This window comes from Psittacula echo (genome assembly GCF_963264785.1).
Source record: "Psittacula echo genome assembly, chromosome: Z".
NCBI classification, from domain to species: domain Eukaryota; kingdom Metazoa; phylum Chordata; class Aves; order Psittaciformes; family Psittacidae; genus Psittacula; species Psittacula echo.
In genome coordinates this window covers 4358343-4376527 of record NC_137742.1, presented here as the reverse complement: position 1 = coordinate 4376527, position 18185 = coordinate 4358343, and the positions used below count along the sequence as shown (strand labels likewise).

The following is an 18185-nucleotide window of genomic DNA, read 5'->3' as shown; positions in this document are numbered from 1 at the left end:
AGGTGGTTGAAGAGCTGAGCAACTTCTCCAGATCCTCAGCAACACTGCAGGGTGCAAGTTTGTGACAGCACAGCCTCTCACTGGGTAGCTGCGCTGTGGACTGCTGCACCAGGCAAGATGCAAATCAGCTTCCAGTATCAGCAGTTCAATCTGGAGCACATCTACAGCTAAGCCAGACACGCAGCGTGTGTTGGCTGCTCATCTAAGTGAGCTCCCTGAAAGACATTGACAAAATTAAACCTAAATTGCAAGTTTAATCACCATTAATGAAGGACTTTAGAAACAGGGAAAAGCTTAACCTGAGATCTGAGTGGGATGTATATGCCCTAAACATAAGCCAGCATTCCCAAAGCATTGTGCAGCAGTCCCCTCAGCATGTGTGACTTCTTGGTTATCGCCAGCCTCTTCCAGATGGCTGCACTTTAGAAGAACTTCAAATCAAAAGATTCTGACACAGATGGCACCTGCATCTAGGTCCATCGCCTAAATCGTTTTCTTCCCCTGAGTGTGAAGATGGGATATCTGTCCAAGCAGTTGGCTGATCAAAGACACAGATTTGTAATAGGCACTTTCTGAATGTGCAAATAATTATCTGAGTCCTCAAATACTTTGCTGAAACGGAGAAGCACTTCAGTTCTGTGCAGCTGCTGTGAGAAATGGTCTCTAGGTAAAAAATTAAGCTCAGGGTAGACACCACAGTAAAGCAGCTCTTTATTAATGTTTTTGCAAAAACAGGTGTCCTAGAAAGTAGACACACACAGCAAATGCAGAACTATGATTTACATTTCCTATCCCGTCCACAAGTTCCCTCCCTTGTTTCCCCACAGGTTGGGTACTCCAAGGTTTACAACCTATTCAGTGCTTGTAATCTATATGCTGACAGTCCCCCCTCTGTTTATACCTCCCCTTACTCGACTTCGTACACCTCTTCTTCTTATTTATGAACCACATCGGTATTAACTACATAATCCTTTTCTTGTTCAATTTCATAACTCTTTGGCAGACATGTGGTACCCCAACTTACTGTTTAACCAGCCTGCGCTGGCTTAGTTTCATAGACTGTACATAGATAGTATTCTTTTTAACCACAGAGTGTATCTTTCATCTAGAGATGACACTGTCTTTAACCACAGATTGTGTCTTTTTGAGTTACTAGATCTCAAACCCTTTGTTTTGTTCTCTTAGTATCTTAGGCCCATCTCCAGTATTGAAAACTCGTAATATTGGAAAGCCTTAATATTGATCGTAAAGCTCTAAGATTGGAAAGTCTTAATATTGTAAAGCCCCATCCCCAATTATGCAAGAACAACAATGTTTCTCCCACAGCTGGGAGTAACGGGAACCACCACCACAGTGGCCAGACCAACAGTGTCTTCTGCCTGGAGGACCTACAAACAGGATCAACAGCATCTAGTGATGTAGCCATCAGCTGTGGCATAATCAGGCTCACCTGAAACAGGAAGCACAAAAAAATTATGTCTACTTATGAGAAGTGCTCATTACAAGACTCTACACAAGACAGAAACACTGGCCACCTGTGTTAAAAGGATGGGAGGCAATGGTGGATGAGGCTGAAAGAGATGTCTTGATTCTATGATTCTATGATTTGCTGAACAACCAAAGCATTTTAGCAAGTTTCATCACTAAGGTGGCACTGGGAATTACATAGCTCATGTTGCTGAATCAGTGGAGGGCCCAAACTGCAGAGACTGGTGGGATCCCAAGCTTGGACATCCTTAACCTCCAGAAATGCCTACATACAGGGCTTTGATCAGAACTTCTCCTTAGTGAAACCTTGTCTCCAAGGTCAGAGTCCAGCTTTCCAGGATCTTTTGGTGGGGACCGGACTTAGAGCAGGAGCTTTACCTAAACCATTCCCATTAGAGAGTTAAAGCTCATGATCTGATTAGGAAGAGGAAAAAGCAGGAGTTCTTCTGTGGAACCAGCAACTCCATAAAGCAAGTAATTCACCTAGCACGTTGGTCAGGGTGGGTAGAGGTGCCCTCCTGCACAGTAGAAAAGACAGAGCTGAGGATCTGCATGGCTCTGGGACCCCCAATGCCCTCGGTCTGGGCTGCCCAGCTGCACTCCCAGGGCTGGTGGGAAGGCAAGAAGTTTGGCCAGCCTGAGCTTTATGAAGACCTGATACCAAGGGATGTCACGGTGCGCTCACCACCAACAGCCTTCTTGGCAGACATGGGAATTGAATCACAGACTGGTTTGTGTTGGAAGAGGCATTTAAAGCTCATCCAGTTCCAACCCCCTGCCACGGGCAGGGACACCTTCCACTAGAGCTGGTTGCTCCAAGCCCCGTCCAACCTGGCCTTGAACACTGCCAGGGATGGGGCAGCCACAGCATCTCTGGGCAACCTGTGCCAGGGCCTTACCACCCTCAAAAAACATGGGAATCTCAGAAGAAACCTTGTCTGCAAGAGCTGTGGCCAAACACTGCCTGCACACTCATGCTGGTGTCTGGTGGCTGTTTGAAGGCCACAACCCAACTCAGCACATGGAAGCAAACTGGGGTTTCTTTTCTCAAAATAAGGATGAAGATTTTCCTTTGATGTACTTCATCATTCCGGACGCAGTCTTGGGATTGCTGGTTGACATGCAGAGGGCATAGCTGAAATAGTTGATCCACTCACACTCCTGAGTCTCCAAGAACTGAAACAACGAAGACAAAAAAGCCCTAACTGTTTTAAGAAGAGAGCAGATCTATTCTGATCTCTTCTCATCCCAGTACAAAGATCACTGTCCACAGCGAGGAGCAGGTGATGTTGGTCTTCTGCAAGAAGCATTGAAACCACAAGTAACAGAATCATAGAACCAACTAGGTTGGAAAAGACCTCGTCCAGAGAAGAAGTCATCCCTTTACACAACCAGGTATTTCAAAGATGAGCCAAAGTGGTCACTCAGCACACCGCTACCTCTGCGGAGACGAAGCCAGATTCGTAAAGGCACTGCATGTTCCCTAGGTACCCCATGGTCCTGCAGTCCCAGCTGACTTCTCTCCCACATCTATGGAGCAATAAAAAAGCATTGGGGATCTATGAAAGCAAAGTGTCTTGACTGGTTTGTCTTCTTTCTCTTTCCTGCCCATCCCTTTTCCAGGCAGCTTTAAGCCCAAGTCTGTTGAAATGTGCAGCCTGATAATTGCTCAATTTCATAAACCTTTACACATTTCCCTTAAAGACAGCCTTTCATCCCATGTGTACACATGCAGTTGTTCAGAGAAATGGTCTCCAGATAAAAACTTAAAAGCAAGCTAGACACAGCAGTGAAGGCACTATTTATTAACATTTTTGCAAAACCAGGTGTCCTAGCAATTATGCACACAGAGAGTTCCCTCCCTTGCTTTCCCACTGGTGGGGTACTCTAAGGATTACAGCCTATCCGACGCATATAATCCATGTGCTAACTGTGCCACCTCTGTTTACATCTCCCCTTACTTGATTTTGTATGCCCCTTCCTCTTATTTATTTATTTTCTTTATGGTTTGATTTTACAACTTTCTGGCAGACATGTGGTACCCCAACTTACTGTTAAATAATCTGCACCTGCGTAGCTTCATAGGTTTTACGAAGTTCTACATTACCTTTAAGCATCATAATTTTATGTTTTAGAGATTTTCGATAAGCATTGGGTGAGATCCACCCATTAAAAGCGTAAGTCTTTATTGTTAACTGCTCAACTCTTTGCTCTGTTAGATCTTCATACTCAAGTACTTGACAGGCATCAAATTGGATAGTTTGTGAATTTTGTTCCTTAGTAATATTTAACCACAATTTGACTGGGTATCCTAGCATTCCTCTCATTTGGTCAAAATGGGCTTCCTGTTCCAAATCTTCCCTTGAATTCCTAATAGATTTATCACTATGATCTTCCAAATTTTCCCAAAATCTATGTTTTCAGCACAGAAAATAAAAAGTAATCTTACAAAGGTTTTTGCAAAGTTTCAGAAACGGGCATGTATGCTTGTTGTCTCTTTCTCTTAATACACATGAGGTTCTTAGTTGATTGTACATGCCACTCCCTGTCTTCAGATGGGAGTTCCACTGCTCTTTCGATCTGAGTGTAGTGTGTCCAACGTTTTTCAGCAGTCCTCATGGCAGTTTCAGTGGTCAACAGCACTTGAAACGGGCTCTTCCAGTCTGGTTGTTACTTTGATGTTTAGTATATCCCAATTTCGTGAGCCTTTACACATTTCCGTGAAAGACAGCCTTTCATCCAGCATATACATATGCACTTGTTATCACTTGCTGTTTCCAAGCTTGTAGCAGACATGGGATAAAACCTCAGCATCTACCGTTCCTGTCCGTAGAATCACAGAATAGTTAGGGTTGGAAAGGACATTATCTAGTGCCAACCCTCCCTGGGAGGAACATCTCGCACTAAACCACGTCACCCAAGACTGTGTCCAACCTGCCCTTGAACGCTGCCAGGGATGGAGCATTCACAACTTCCTTTTGTGGAAACCCATACCAGTGGGAACCATACAGTAAAGAACTTCCTTCTTATATCCAATCTAAACTTCCCCTGTTTAAGTTTTAATCTGTTATCCCTTTTACTATCACTACAGTCCCTTATGAAGAGTCCCTCCCTAGCATCCTTATAGGCCCACTTCAGACACTGGAAGGCTGCTAGGAGGTCTCCACACAGCCTTCTCTTCTCCAGGATGAACAGCCCCAACTTTCTCAGCCTACATTCATACAGGAGGTGCTCCAGTCCCCTGATCATCTTCATAACCCTCCTCCAGACTTGTTCCAACAGTTCCATGTCCTTTTTATGTTGAGGACACCAGAACTGCACACAATACTCCAAGTGAGGTCTCACAAGAGCAGAGTAGAGGGCCAGGATCACCTCCTTCAACCTGCTGGTCATGCTCCTTTTGATGCAGCCCCAGATACAGTTGGCTTTCTGGGCTGCGAGTGCACGCTGCCAGCTCATTTTAAGTTTCTCATCAACCAACACCCCCAAATCCTTCTCCACAGGGCTGCTCTGAATCTTTTCTCTGTCCAACCTGTAGCTGTGCCTGGGATTGCTCTGACCCAGGTGTAGGACCTTGCACTTGGCATGGTTAAACTTCATAAGGTTGGTATCAGACCACTTCACAAGCGTGTCAAGGTCCCTCTGGATGGCATTCCTTCCCTCCAGCATATCAACTGAACCACACAGCTTGGTGTCATCAGCAAACTTGCTGAGGGTGCACTCAATCCCACTGGCCGTGTCTCCAACAAAGATGCTGAACAAGACCAGTCCCAACACTCGTCTCTGAGGGACACCACTCATTACTGGTCTCCAGCTGGACATTGAGCCATTGACCACAACTCTTTGCGTGCGGCCATCCAGCCAGTTCTTTATCCACCGAGTGGTCCACACATCAAATTGATGTCTCTCCAATTTAGAGACAAGGGTGTCATGTGGGACAGTGTCGAAGGCTTTGCACAAGCCCAGGTAGATGACATCAACTGTGCTGCCCCTGTCCATCAGTTTCGTAGCCCCATCATAGAAGGCCATCAAATTGGTCAGGCAGGATTTCCCCTTAGTGAAGCCATGCTGGCTGTCACCAACCACCTTGTTGTTTTTCATGTGCCTTAGCATTCCTTCCAGGAGAATCTGCTCCAAGATTTTGCCAGGCACAGAGGTGAGACTGACTGGTCTGTAATTCCCCAGATCATTCATTTTCTCCTTGAAAATGGGGAATTATATTACCCTTTTTCCAGTCATCGGGAACTTCACTGGACTGCCATGATTTTTCAGATATGATGGACAGTGGCTTAGCAACTTCATCTCCTCCAGGACCCGCAAATGGATTTCATCAGGTCCCCTGGACTTGTGCACTTTCAGGTTCTTAAGATGGTCTCAAACCAGATCCTCTCCTACAGTGGGCCTAAGGTCTTCATTCTCACACTCCCTGCGTCTGTCTTCCAAGACTTGGGTGGTGTGGTCGGAGCATTTGCCAGTGAAGACTGAGGCAAAGAAGTAGTTAAGAACCTCAGCAGTCTCCAAATCCAGGGTAGCCAGTTCTCCTGACAGCTTCCGGAGGGGGCCTCCATTGTCCCTGGTCTGTCTTTTATTTGCTGCGTACCTATAGAATCCCTTCCTGTTAACCCTTAACATCCCTAGCCAAGTTTAATTCTGACTGGGCCTGAGCTTTCCTAACCTGGTCCCTAGCTTCCCAGACAACATCCTTGTATACCTCCCAGGCCACCTGTCCTTGCTTTCACCATTTATAAGCCTTTTTTTCCCTCTAAGTTTCCTCAGCAGCTCCTTTTTCATCCATGGAGGTGGATTTATTATTGCATCCATGGAGGTGGACTTATTCCTGGCCCTCCTGCTGCACTTTCTTCTAGTCATGTCACAACACTCCTGAGCTTGTAGCAGGTGATCCTTGAATATAAACCAAAAGCCTTGGGACTCCCATCCCTCTAGAGCTATATCCCATGGAACCTTATTAAGCAGGTTCCAGAAGAGGCCAAAGTCTGCCCTCTTGAAGTCCAGGGCAGCAAGCTTGCTGCAAGCTCTTCTTACTGTCCTGAGGATCTCGAATTCAACCATCTCATGACCGCTCCAACCAAAGCTGCCCTGGAGTGTCACATTTCCAACCAGCCCCTCCCTGTTGGTAAACATGAGGTCAAGCATGGCACCTCTCCTTTTCGGCTCCTCTATTACTTGCAGAAATATACACATACATGAAGAAACTCTGTTGCTCAAATCAGCTGCTGTAGCTGACATCAAACTGACCCCATAGCACACCTACCTTTGCAGGAACATATAAGAGCAGCGGGACTTCTGAAGCAGCATCCAAGCAGCATTAGCTCTGTAAGGGTCAGTCCTGCTGGGGCCCACCTTTCAGTGTGAGAAAACTGATATCAAGAAGTTCTTAAAGCAAGCACAGCCACATCTGCCCTTAACACAAATGAATTCAGGCAGGTTTCAACACACAGCAACCTGAAGCAAAGAGTTGCCCCAGGTTAGCAGACAGTCAAGCTGGGGCACACAAAAAGTGATGCTAAAAACCAGTCAAGTTCTTCCTGCTGAAAGTGGCCATACTGCAGAACAGCACCCCAGCAAGCTCATAAAGAGACATAACCAAAGCATAGCTCACAATTCAAGCCTCAGAGCTGTTTCAAACCCACAGCTATGAATAGCCAGCTGCTTCAACAGCAGAGCCGTGCTGGGGAGGTTCACCAAGGGTCAGGGCAGGAGACAAACGTGGCTGCGGCAAAGAGTGGACTCAGCACAGGAGAGCAGACTGCCAGCCCTCGGGGAAGGTATGCTGCCTGCCATGTGTACATGGAAATGAAGGGACAATGTAAGGTGGCCAAAGCATCATCTTGTAGATGCTCTGATTAGAATCGTAGAATCATTTAGGTTGAAAAAGATGTTTAAGATCATTTAGTCAAACCATTTACCCTGTGCTGCCAAATCCACCACTAAACCATGTCCTGAAGTGCCACATCTACACATCTTCTAAACACCTCCAGGAATGGTGACCCCATCCCACAACCTCCTTGCAGGTAGCAGAATCATAGCAGTCCTAAATCCTGGCCGGGGCCTAGAAAAGCCTGGGAAATTCCAGTGTTAAATATGCATCATAGAGCAGAAGTACCTCTGGCAGATACCACAGTTATAGGGTTGATAATGTGTATTTGCACATCTACAGCAGCACCACACAAATCATATACATGGACTTGGGAAATAGAGATAAGACACTACCTCAGAAGAATGTGTCACAGCGAGGATTATTAAGCTTAAGAGATTCAGGTAGTAGAGCTACGTACCCAGGGATTCAGGATTCTGTCTTCAAACAGTAGTTTGCAAGATAAATTTGTCACCAAACATGTAAAAAAACTTCTTTTGCCGGAGTACCATCCTCGTTGGTGCATCCATTATCGGTGCTGTGAGCTTAAGAAGGAATGAGCACGGCGCTAACGAAGTACATGCTTAAGAAAAGATAAAATCTGCCCTTTGTAGGGAGCGTCTGCTCTGAATTTATGCATGGCTCCAGCCGCGTCCTGCCATCAACTAAAATCATGGAACCACAGCCTGGTTTGGGTTGAAAGGGGCCTTAAAGCTCATCCAGTTCCAACCCTCTGCCACGGGCAGGGACACCTTCCACTACAGCAGGCTCCTTCAAGCCCCCTCCAACCTGGCCTTGAACACTGCCAGGGATGGGGCAGCCACAGCTTCTTTGTGCAACCTGTGCTAGAGCCTCACCACCTTTACAGGAAAGAACTGCCTAAGATTTCATCTCAATCTCCCCTCTGTGAGTTTAAAGACATTAACCAACCTCCAAAACGTGCCTGGCTACTACTGGGGGGAAAAAGTATCCCAAAATCTCTTTTTTTGGAGGAACAACTCATGAAGGACATCCAGAGGACAACAAGCTGTCATACAAGCACTAGGACACAGCACCGAGGAACAGGCAATGCAGTTTTGGGCAGTGTATAGGAAAACATAACACAGGCGATGGGAGTGAGCATCTGCCTTCCGTTTGCAACAAGAGTGATAAATGGAAAGGAGCTCAAAGAGCCTCGGCGGAAGGAGCCAGCAGGCTGGAGGCATTAGAAAGGAAAAGGAAAGACATTCTGACTATCCTAGGTACCAGGAATTAGTAAACTAAGCAGAATTAGTAAACTAAGTGGGAAGGCATTAGTGATCTGCAAATATTTGAATGGACAAGGGCCTGTAGGGACAGGACAAGGGGGAATGGCTTTAACCTGCTAGAGGGGAGACTGAGATGAGCTCTTAGGCAGAAGTTCTTCCCTGTGAGGGTGCTGAGGCCTTGGCACAGGTTGCCCAGAGAAGCTGTGGCTGCCCCATCCCTGGCAGTGTTCAAGGCCAGGTTGGATGCGGCTTGGAGCAGCCTGCTCTAGTGGAAGGTGTCCCTGCCCATGGCAGGAACGTGGAACTGGATAAGCTTTAAGCTCCCTTTCAGTGCAGACCAGTCTGGGATTCTATATGACCCGAGTGCTTCCCACCAACATACACACAGGCTTATCTTCAGCAGTTCTGGGCTCACTGGTTTTGCCTCCTCCCTGTGTTACTCATGCTAGACTAGCTAACTTTGGGGCTACTATCTTCAGGAAGCCCTGGGCTTCGTTCCACTGCTTCGCAGCTCTGCAGCTGAGCAGCCTTCCTCACAGTTCACAAGAAATTCAGCTTTTCACCAGATTATGCCTGTTTCTGAGGTGTGGGAATTCAAAAGTCCTTTAATGTGACTGAGCCTCAAATGACACCCTCAAAACACAGTATTAACAGAGGTGAGCAAAATAATAGCCACAAAAATATCAGGAATGGGTCATTGTAACACTGAGGAAATATGGATTCCACATATGACATTGCCAGGGAAAAGTCATTCTTTGCCACCAAAGTCATTCTATGCATGTGTAAATGGGCGGCGGTGTCACCAGTGAATCCCCCCTTTCCTGCAGGCAACTGATTCTCCCAAGTAGCAGTCTTAGGATGTGACTGCCTCATGCATGCTATGGGGCTGAATCAAAACAAACAATGACACACTTACTCTTCTATGATGGGTAGTCCCTTCAGTCTTTACCTGCCCACTAAATAAAACTTGGTCTGGAATCACAGCCTTACCTGACACTTAGATCAGGGATGGGACATGTCTTTTTAGATAGGCACACACCCCCCGATCTAACTGCTTCCAGCAGCAGACAGACAAACACGGCCTGGAGCTGACACCCTCTCCGTGGCTTTAAACCCACTCAGGAATAGCCCCCAGCTCGAGATAAAGCCCTGACGAACGCCCCACGGCGTGTAACCACCGCACAGATCCCTCTGCGCTGCTCTAAGCTCACCGGACCCGCCACAATCGGCAGGCACTGGTGCCAACCTGGCCGAGAGCCAATGGAACCTCCCCCGCAGCCACTCCCTGCCGTCACCTCGCTATCCAGTAGCTTGGGCCTACTTTTGGCGCTGGCCTTGGGGGGGCCCCCTCACGGCCTCTGTCATGGTAACACCCAGCGGCACCACCACGCCGCGGGCACGGCACCTGGGGCAGAAGAAGGGGGTGGGCTGATATCCCTCCCTGCGCGCTCCCGCCCAGACAGCAGGGCGGAGGTTACGTAATGCATGGAAGGACGCAACTGGCCTGGGCGGGGCGGGGTCTCGAGCCGGGAGCGGGGCGGGTGTGGGGTCATTTGATATGCAGACTCTCCTGAAAAGGCCAGGCTCCTCGGGAAGAGCCGGGAGGGAGGCTGGACTACTCCGTAGGGTCCTGTGGGGAGATCATGCCCTTTATAAGAGTTTGGGATAAGGATCGGTTCTCCTATGAGACCCTGTGGTTTGACAACATCCTCTATGAAGATCTGTGTGGAGGCCAAGCTCCGCTATAGGAGCCTGGTAGGGAGATAGGTGCCTATATTGAGCAATGGATATGAGGCCAGGATCATCTATAGGAGGCAGGGAAGAATCCAATCTCCTCTCTAAGGATATAAGCCAGACTGTCTCAACAAGGGCAACCAGGGAGGCAAGACTCATTTGTTAGAACCTGGGAGGAGGCCAGGTTCCCCTATGTGGGCCTGTGGAGGGGCCAAGCTCTTATATAAGGCTCAGCGGGGGTAGGGGGGGGCCAGGCTCTCCTTATAAGGACTGGCAGGGAGGTGAGACTCATCTTTAGGAGCCTAGGAGGAGGCCCGGTTCCCCTATATGGACCTGTGGAGGGGCCTGGTTTTCCTATAAGGCCCCAGAGGGCATGGGGGTGGAGTTCCTCCATAAGACCCTGGGAAGAGGCCAGGTGGCTGTATAAGGGTCTGTTGGGAGGTCAAGCTATTGCTAGAGGGAATGCGAGGTAAGAAACCAAGCCCCTGCTACTGAGGATGGGGAGTGTGAGGTCTTTTCTTTCTACTTGCACCATAGCAGGACCTGGAAATGCCATTGGAGTGGAGCAGCCTGTCCTGCAGTGCCTGAGGCACCTCCAGCCACAGCAGGACTCCTGGCTCAGTCTGGGGGACCAGGCATCACTGACCCTTCTGATCCCTGCCTTGGTGCCGAGCTCTCCCAGGGAGCCACTGCTGGAGCCGAGGCCAAGCCCCACTGGAGCAGAAGTGATTTCAACCAGTCCTCACATGGATGAGACTCTGCAGAGCTCAGTCCCTCCTTGCAGAAGACGTCATAGTTGAGGAACTAACAATCTTGAACAGGTAATGTCCACTCTATTAGACCTTGTACTTTGAGCTTGAGAAGACCCTTTTTTATCAACATCATCTGTCATTTCTAATACCTGTGGGAAAGGTAAATTGTGTGTGGGTCAAGGCAGAGATGATCCTGATCAGGAACCCATTGCACATTCTGGAGCTGGTGATCCCTTGAGCTGGTCTGGACTGGTCTGCACTGCACAAGCCCTGTGGCTGCAGGATGAGCTTGGCCATCTCATGGTAACAAGGGGTTTATGGGCAGCTCCTGCCTGATACTGACCCTTACACAGCTGTCTGGCCCTGCTTGTATCTGGAAATGCAGCAAGAAGTTCTCATGCAAACTTCATGAATAATGCTGTCTTCTTGTGATGCTTTATGTATTAGCTTATAGGACCAAAAAGGGAAATCTCTATCTCTGCCTAAAGGCAGGGTGCCCAGCATCTGAAGGGACATAAGATTTACATGCTATCTGTATCTTGTTATCTGTTTCTTATTCTGTCTTATTAAAGCAGCTGTGGCCTCTCTGTCCGTAGGGGGAAGGCAGGAGCTGTGCAGCTGGTTATCAGGGTTTGTTGGGGGACCATGCACTTATCAAATCATGTAATCATTGACATTGGAAAAGACCTATAAGATCATCAAGTCCAACCATTGCTCAGCACTACCAAGGACTCCGCTAAGCCATATCATTAAGGGATTCACCTACACGGTTTTAAATACCACGAGGGATGATACACTCCTCTGCTGTCTTGCACAGCCTGTTCCAGGGCTTCACAACCCTTTCAGGGAGGGATTTCTCCTGATCCCTTGTCTAAATGTTCCCTGGTGCAGCTCACCGCCATTATATCTTGTCCTATCACTTGCTACTGGGGAGAAGATACTGACCCCACATCACCACAACCTCCTTTCTGGTAGTTGTTGGTTCAGAGACACAGCCTCCTTGTCTCATTGTAGAGAGCAGTAAGGTCCCCCTGAGCCTTCTCTTCTCCAGACTAAACCACTTCAGGCCCCTCAGCCACTCCTCATCACTCCTGTGCTCCAGGCCCTGCACCAGCATCATTGCTCTTCTCTGTCCCCGCTCTAGCACATCAATGTCTCTCTTGTAGTGAGGGGCCTGTCACTGAACAGGATTAGAGGTACAGCCTTACAGTACAGCCCAGTACAGGAGGGATGATCATTGCCCTGGCCCTGTGGCCACACTATTGGTGATACAGGCCAGGATGCTATTGGCATTCTTGGCTGCTGGGACACAAGCTGCTCATGTTCAGCTCTGTCAATGAGCACCACCAGGTCCTTTTCCATGAGCAGCTTTCCAGCCACTCTTCTCCAAGCCTGGAGCATTGCATGGGGTTGTTGTGGCTCAAGTGCAAGACCCGACACTTTGCCTTGTTGAATCTCCTACAATCACCCACAGCCCGTCTCTCCAGCCTGTCCAGAACTTCTTGTGCCATTACTAGACAGCAAGAGCAAGCAGCCTTTTCAAGGGCCACATTATTCATACAAATCAAGACCACCATCTAAAATACTATGGCAGCACTCTGAAGAGGCACACCCTTTCCGTATTGCTGACAGGATGAGGTTCATCCTATTTCAACATTTCTAGACAGCCAGTCTGGGAACAGTGATGCTTCTATCAAGTAGCTATCAGGGAGCTATCCCAGCAGTCTGGTATTCCCCCAACACCTCATGTATAAATGCACCACGGATGCAATTATCAATGAAAGCAGCATCTCATGAGGTGTTGAGTGGTTCACCTCAAGAAGAGGCCAACAGCAGATGTCACCTTAATTTCATCCCAGCAGCTTCTCTCAACAACACGATACAAGAAAAGAGGAGATAGAAACAGAACTCCATTCAGTTTGCAAGCTGCTGGAGAAGGCTAGTTTCCACCTGGCAATCCCCTGCCAATTTTCCTTAGTCTCACAGTCAAACAGGGTGAAGAAAATTAAGTGTTTAAGTATTCATAAAAAAATAGCTTGAAGTACTTTGACAGCTTTAAAGTCATGCCACATAAGAAATTGTGTTAAAAGACAATACTGAAATTCAAGAATTTACCGAGAAGTTCATGTTACCTGCTTTGACAGCATAAGCTTGATAGCAACATCACCTCCTTTATTTCAGAGGCAGGCAGTAAGCATGACTGTGGATTCCATAATCAGAATGCATATGAATAAAATAATCCTTTACACTGAGATTAAGGAAATAGCATATACTGCAAAATACTGCCTCTTACCCTGCCTGCTACCTTCTGTGCATTCCTGCAAGTTAATCAAAGTGAAATGTGCAGTTAATCATGCCTTGAAATAGCTAACATTTTATGCTGAAATTCCACAAATTAGCATTTCATTACAAGATGGATTTTATTTTATTAGAAGACACAGGCTGGCTTCAATACCAGAGTCAGCAAGATTTTAAATTAACACCTTAATTAAAAATGGAGAGTATAAAAAAAATATAAGAGTATAAAAGATACAAGTATCTTATCTAAGTATACTTATCTTCTATAGAATAAGTATAAAATATGTAAGAGTATAAAAAAAAATTAGTTTTGTCCATCAATGCAAAAATCTTACACATGCTTTTGGAAGAAGTCTTACAAGAGTGAGTTTTACTGAAGTTACTAAACAATGGCTTTTGCAGCATTTTCTCCTGAAGCTGACTGTATATTCCCTTTAAGGCAACCACCACATGCATGAAAACACAGCTAATCTGACCTACAAATTGCACACGACCAATTTGGTGGCCTTCTATGAAAGGGTTATGGCATTTGTGGACAAGGGAAGAGCAACTAACACCATCTACCTGGACTCCTCTTAATTCCTTGTCTCTAAATTGGAGAGAAACTCCAATTTGATGGATGGGCCACTCAGAGGATAAGGTAGACAAGGGCTCGATGTTCAAGTGGAGACCAGTGACAAGTGATGCTCCTCATGGGTTGGTGCTGAGACCAGCACTGTTTCATGTCTTTGTCAGCAACATGAACAGTGGGATCGAGTGCACCCTCAGCACATTTGCTGTTGACACTGAGCTGTATGGTGCTATTGACAGGCTGGAGGGAAGAGGTGGGATCCAGAGCGACCCAGACAGGCTGGAGAGGTGAGACCATATGAACCTCATGGAGTTCAACAAGGACAAATGCAAGGTCCTGCACATGGGTCAGAGGAATCCCAAGCACAAACACAAATAGAGGGAGACCAGATGGTGCAGCCCTGAGAAAGAGTTTGGGGGTTTGGCTGATGAGCTCCCAAAGATGGAGCATTGACAACCTCCCTGGGCAACCCATTCCAGTGCCTCACCACCCTCTCAGTAAAGAATTTCTTCCTTATATGCAATCTAAACTTCCCCTGTTTAAGTTTGAACCCATTACCCCTTGTCCTGTCACTACAGTCCCTGATGAAGAGTCCCTCCCCAGCATCCTTGTAGGCCCCCGTCAGGTACTGGAAGGCTGCTATGAGGTCTCCACGCAGCCTTCTCTTCTCCAGGCTGAACAGCCCCAACTTTATCAGCCTGTCTTCATACGGGAGGTGCTCCACTCCCCTGATCATCCTCGTGGCCCTCCTCTGGACTTGTTCCAACAGTTCCATGTCCTTTTTATGTTGAGGGCACCAGAACTGCACACAATACTCCAAGTGAGGTCTCACGAGAGCAGAGTAGAGGGGCAGGATCACCTCCTTCGACCTGCTGGTCACGCTTCTTTTGATGCAGCCCAGGATACAGTTGGCTTTCTGGGCTGCGAGCGCACACTGCCGGCTGATGTTCATCTTTTCATCAACCAACACCCCCAAGTCCTTCTCTGCAGGGCTGCTCTGAATCTCTTCTTTGCCCAACCTGTAGCCGTGCCTCGGATTACTCTGACCAAGGTGCAGGACCTTGCACTTGGCATGGTTAAACTTCGTAAGTTTATGAATCTGAACATCCTAGGGTGCTTTGAAGGTGTACCAGCCCTAGCCCAGACAAAAAGTCAGTATGACATCCTTTAGAAGAAAGATAGCCACCACGCAAGTCTCAAAACTTGATCTTAAAATATATATTGAAGAACAAAGGCTACAGCAGGGTCCTTCAGCAGAATATTTGTAGACTTGGTCTTTCAGAAATGAAAATGGACTGCCAATTCCTTGGCATGTGCACTTTGCACAGTCCGTTGTAATGCAGCAGGACAGATGTTTAAGCTCACGGTCATCTTCACTGTACAAGGAAATACAGTAAAAGCTCCAGGGACTGTTTGGCTTAGACATGCACTGAGGTCATGCAGATTCTGCTTGAAGAACGTCAGACATCAGCAACTCCCATTGCTCCAAAGTTAGTCACCTGGCACCAGGTTTAAACAGCTGAACTGTGTGCTGGTCCCATTATCTTGCATCCCTGTGTCATAAGGCACTGAGGAGCTGTTAAGCAATGCAGCACGTGGGGACATCAGAGAGACTAGCATCCCTGCAGCACATGAGCTTCTGAATAAAAGCCATGATCCTGTATATGGTAACAAAAAAAGGCATGAACTTTGAGGAGATATGATCAGAAAATGAGTTTTAGAGCTCCAGCCCAACATTAGTAGCTAAGTTTATTTGCAGTGGTACATAGACACAACAAGTCCAAGGGATTTCTTTACCAGATGTCAATCAAATGAGGGTGTGTAGAGCCTACCAGGCACGAGCTATATCATGAAGCTAAAAATCTGAAAGCCCCTCATTGGAGAGGTGGTTGAAGAGCTGGAGCACATCTACAGCTAAGGCAGACACACAGCATATTGTTGCTGCTCCTCTAAGTGAGCTCTCTGAGAGACATGGCCAAAATTAAACCTAAATTACAAGTTTAATCACCATTAATGAAGGACAGTTTTTTAATAGGCACTTTCTGAATAGGCAAATAATTATCTGAGTCCTCAAATACTTTGCTGAAACAGCGAAGCACTTCAGCTCTGTGTGGCTGGGAGTAAATAGAAAAACTACCACACTGGCCAGACCAACAGTGTCTTCTGCCTGGAGAACCTCCAGACAGGATCAACAGCATCTAGTTATGTAGCCATCAACTGTGGCATTACCAGACTCTCTTTTATTATTTGAAAGAGAGAGCACAAAAAAATGAGGTTTTCTTATGAGAAGTGCTCCTTACAAGACTCTACACAGGACAGAGATACTGGTCAGCTGTGTTAAAGGGATGGGAGGCTAAAAAAATGATGACCTTAAAGCTCATCCAGGTCCAACCCCCTGCCACAGGCAGGGACACCTTCCACTAGAACACGTTGCTCCAAGTCCCTTCCACCTGGCCTTAAACACTGCCAGGGAAGGGGCAGCCACAGCTTCTCTGGGCAACCTGTGCTGGGGCCTCACCACCTTCAAAAAAGTCATGGCAATCCCAGAGGAAGCCTCATCTGTAAGAGCTGTGGCCAAACACTGCCTGCACACTCATGCTGGTGTCTAGTTGCTGATTAAAGGCCACAACCCAACTCAGCACGGGAAAGCAAACTGCATTTTCTTTTCTGAAAATAAATATGAAGATTTTCCTTTGACATACTTCATCATTCTGGACTCAGTCCTGGGAGAGCTGGTTGACATGAAGCCAGAGGGCATTGCGGAAATAGTTGATCCGCTTGCACTCCTGAGTCCCAAAGAACTGAAATGACACAGACAAAACAGCCCTAACATCTTTAAGAAGTGAACATATGTCTTCTATTCTGATCTCTTCTCATCCCAGTACAAAGATCACTGTCCACAGCGAGGAGCAGGTGATGTTGGTCTTCTGCAAGAAGCATTGAAACCATGAGTCATAGAATCATAGAACCAACTGGGTTGGAAAAGACCTCGTCCAGAGAAGAAGTCATCCCTTTACACACCCAGGTACTTCAAAGATGAGCGTTAAGCTCAGGTGGTCTGCAGGACCAATGTTGAAGAGGTTACTCAGCACATCAGTACCTCTGCGGAGACCAAGCCAGCTTCCTAAAGGCACTGCATGTTCCCTAGGTACCCCATGGTCCTGCAGTCCCAGCTGACTTCTTTCCCACAACTATAGAGCAATAAAAAAGCATTGGGGATATCTGAAAGCAAAGTGTCTTGATTGGTTTGTCTTCTCTCTCTTTCCTGCCCATCCCTTTTCTAAGCAGCTTTAAACCCAAGTCTTCAAAGTATAGTGTCTGGTATAGCTCAATTTTATGAGCCTTTACACATTTCCCTGAAAGACAGCCTTTCATCCCACATGTGCATATGCACTTGTTGTGAGAAATGGTCTCTAAATAAAAACTCAAGCTCAGGCTAGACACACCAGTGAAGCCGCTATTTATTAATGTTTTTGCACAAAGGGGTGTCCTAGCAATTAGACACACAGAACAAAATTAGAACTAGGATTTATATTTCCTATCCCGTCCGCAAGTGTCCTCCCTTGTTTCCTGATTGGTTGGGTACTTCAAGGTTTACAGCCTATCTGACATATATAATCTGCATCCTAAGTGTCCCGCCTCTGTTTACATCTCCCCTTACTCGATTTTGTAGGCCCCTTCCTCTCATTTATTTATCTCCTTTTATGATTCGATTTCATAACTCTCTGGCAGACATGTGGTGCCCCAACTTACTGTTTAACCAACCTGCACCTGCTTAGTTTTATAGGTTATACAAAAAAAGTGTTCTTTTTAACCACAGAGTTTATCTTTTGTGCAGAGATGACATTGTCTTTAACCACAGAGTGTGTCTTTCTAAGTTATGGTATCTCAAACCCCTTGTTTTGTTCCCTTAGTAACTTAGTCCCAGCCCCAGTTCTGAAAAATCTTAATCTTGCAAAGCCTTAACATTGATCTTAAAGCTGTAACATTGTAAAGCCTTAATATTGCAAAGACCCATCCCCACTTACGCGAAAACAACACTGGATAACATAATTTCACATTTTCCTTCTGAAGATAAGTCGTTCAAATAATCTTCATTTTTCTTTTTTAATATCTAAAGCATTTTATCAGAGTAGAGTGGTGGTCCCATGAGCATTTGTTTTGACAAAGTTGTTTCACTCATAGAATCATAGATCAGCCTTGAACACTGCCAGGGATGT

The 18185-nt window shown here is 46.7% G+C and overlaps 1 long non-coding RNA gene across 1 annotated transcript; it reads left to right on the top strand.

Annotated features, from left to right (window-relative positions):
* The first annotated feature begins 10175 nt into the window (after positions 1-10175).
* On the top strand, positions 10176-17146 carry LOC308232082. Its single transcript, XR_013958796.1, has 3 exons — positions 10176-10365; positions 10882-11165; positions 16848-17146. It is a non-coding gene; the product is annotated as an uncharacterized lncRNA (long non-coding RNA).
* Positions 17147-18185: the final 1039 nt, after the last annotated feature.